The sequence below is a fragment of the Rhinopithecus roxellana genome, chromosome 3 (genome assembly GCF_007565055.1).
Source record: "Rhinopithecus roxellana isolate Shanxi Qingling chromosome 3, ASM756505v1, whole genome shotgun sequence".
NCBI classification, from domain to species: Eukaryota; Metazoa; Chordata; class Mammalia; order Primates; family Cercopithecidae; genus Rhinopithecus; species Rhinopithecus roxellana.
The window spans coordinates 67592829-67596200 of record NC_044551.1 but is presented as its reverse complement, the minus strand read 5'-3'; positions in this window follow the sequence as shown (position 1 = coordinate 67596200).

Sequence of the window (3372 nt, the reverse complement as noted above, 5' to 3'; positions counted from 1 at the left end):
GTTTTTGTTTTGAAAACTAATCATTCTTCTTGTTTTTCTTAATAAATAATTTTTAAATTCTAACAGAAAATATCAATAGATTTAACCCACATACACGAAAACTCTTTGGGGTTCTCACTTTTGAAGAATGTAAAGGGATCCTGAGACCAAAAGTTTTGAGAATTGCTGTTCTAATGCATGGCTGTCATTTTCTCAATGACTTTTGTATGAGGTTATTTTGTTTTTTTAAAGTATTCCAGATACTAATCCTTTGACAGTTATAAGCATTGCAAACACTTCCTTCCTGTCTGTAGCTTGTTTACAGTGTCTATTGTTCTATAGAAGCCATGATTTTATGCGTCATTTTTTCCTGTGTGTGCTTTTGTGTCTTGCTTTTAAGAAATCCTTTCCATTTATTTGCAAAACCATGAAAATAACCTTATAGATTCTCATTTAGAAGTTTTGTTTTCATATTTAGGTCTTTAATCCCTTTGATTTTGGGGAAGGGTATAAGGTAGTACATATTGTTTTCCCCGTATCTTGCCGTATCTGTCAAAAATCAAGTTCCCATGTAAACATGGACCTGTTTCTGGGCTCTTTATTCTCATCAGGGATCCCTTGACTGACCTCTACTGGCACCAGCTACACACTGCTTTAACTGGTATACCTTTAAAATATTATTTGATATTGTTAGGACAAGTTCATGCCTCTTCCTCTCGTCCTTCTTCAAAATTATCTTGCTTTTTCTTAAAAGTAATCTTTCTTTTCCCATGTAACACATTTTGGGGTATAACAGAAGGTCTAATGAGCTGGGAGTCCAGGCATTCGCCCTGTTCTAATGGCAGCCGCCCCTAACCAGCTCTCTCTCTGAGCTCGGCTTCCTTTTCCATGGAACAAGAAATCTGAAAATCACCTCTATTTTTCCTCTCCAATCCCAACAGCCTATAATTTTAGTATACAGACATTAAACTTAACAGATAAGGAAGGGAATTGAATAGAGATACTTCAGCATTGCAGATTATAGGAAACAGAACTTCCACCACATAAATAGTAATGTTTAGGAATTCATAAAAGAGTTTAAAAGTTCTCTTCATTATTTTATGTTGAAGGTTAGGCTAGAATCATCACCAGAGTATTCATGGGATTTTGGGGGTCCTCTAAAATGAAAATGAAAACTATGTCTAAAATGAAACTATGTCTTGCTATAAGAGTTTTACTTCCTGTATGAGTTAAACCACAATTTTAGAGACAATCTTCTACAAATACAGAGGAGTTTCCAATCAGAAAATTTTGTATGGGAGAATTTAGAAAAAATGAAAACTTCTGATGAAACCCATTATAAGTCTTCGCATGGAACCAAAATTCCAATATTACTTCACCAGCAATCACTAGGTCATGAACTCTGATGTGACTGACCTCCACTAATTCATTCACAGCTCTGCTTTTTCTTCTTTGTGATCAAAGGCAGGAATTAGAAAAAGGCTTGGCTAGAGCTAAGGATACTGCTCTTATTTTGAAGCAGGGAAAGTCTAAATGGGCTTTGTAGGGAACCCCTAGCTTTGGCAATATTGAATGAATTACAGAAAGAAAATGGGATTTCCCCTCTCTCCTCCTGGAACCCTCATTCTATGAATCCCCACATCTGAGCTAACTTCAATCAAGATGGGTACTTATCACTGGCCTCTAATGAGATCAGTGTAAGAAGCATGCCCATGTATTTTAGAATATTGTTTTACCTCAGACAAGTGAAATTAAATGTCTGCAATTCACCAAAAATATTTTACCCTTAGCATAATATATGGTATGTTTCTGTTTTCCTCTTCAGAAGTAGACTTAGGAAGCAAATTCCTATCAAACTTCATTGCCCATTTAATCCAGCATGTATACTTTAGTCTGCAAATGTATGAACTAAAAAAGATTTACCTTAATTAAATTTAACAATATTTTGTATAAAGCTTTTGTGTTTAAAAAGCATTTTCATATATACTATTTCATTTTACCTTCATAATGATCCTGTATGATAAATGGAGACAATATTATTATGGTAAGAACTGTGTTAGAGATAAGAAAAAGTTCTGAGAAATTAGATGATTTCTCAACATCACAAAGGATGAGACACAAGACTCAGGTCAGCTTCCAGTCACAACTCACGAAGATCCCTTGAAAACTACGGTTGATTTTTGTCAATCTGAATAAAAGTGACAAGTAATTCCACTCAACCCTCATGAAACAAATTAAATATCTGCATGTTCGGTACAACAGAAAGCAAAGAAGTTGTAAGGGACATTTGCAGTACATTAACTGCCTTTCAAGATGACTTCCTATTTTTTACTGTATAATAACATGTGACTAGTATGTCCTCTGGTTCATTTATATTCCTATTCATAATTACGGCCAATTCATCTAGTTCAGATAAGAAGAAAGTAGAGCACATTCAGAAGTCTCAGGATAAGAGATCAGAAGATACGAAACTGGCTAGTATTCCCCCTGAAGAGATCAAGAAGGGGAGTGGGGACAATTATGAGGAATTAGTGATAGAAATTAGCAAGAAATAAAAACGTATGAAGGTAAAGAAAAAAATATATCTCTAAATGGAAAAGAAAAAAATTTAAGGTTCAAATGCTTATTTTTAAGTCAATAACACAGAAGAAACCTGATCATCAATACTATCCATGAAGCTATCAGAAAAGACCTTGCCATTAAGGATTTTAGTGTTTTAGAGCTGATCTATAATTGAAAATTTGTTCGTTAATCTGAAGATTAGAGGATATGCGGAAAGCAATAACTTCATTGTACAGAAAGTATACATTTCAAGCCAGTGAGTTTAGAATTACTTTCAAGACCAATTAAAAGAACTGACTAATCCATCCTAAAAATGGACTCAATACTGATCAATGTACACGACTGTTCTAACACTCAGTTATAACAGTTCTCCGTATTTCTTTTCTGTTAATATTCATCATTGCTATAGAACAGATGGTATAAGCATCAGCTCTATCACAAAATCTTTCATTAACAAAGTTTTTCTCCATTGAGTCATGGGAAAAAAAGAACAAAAACGTCTGAAAATAGTGAAGAAAAAACCCAACGAAGAATAACACATCTCTTGTTAAATAGTATAAATTCTGTACCATCTGCTACCTTGTTCTGTCATACTTTACAGCTGTCACTGTGCCTAGGGAGGACATGCCATGTAAACTAATTTGCTTCCACCTCCACAATTCAAATCAGAGCAAAAAACTGAACAATATACCTTACTGGTAAACCAGTAAAATATCAAATTAAATCAAGTAAAACCTTGAAGAGATACTATTCTTGAAACACAACTACAAATGTTCAATTAGTTTCTACCTATCATTGTTCTTGAGAAAAAAACACAATAACCCATAATCA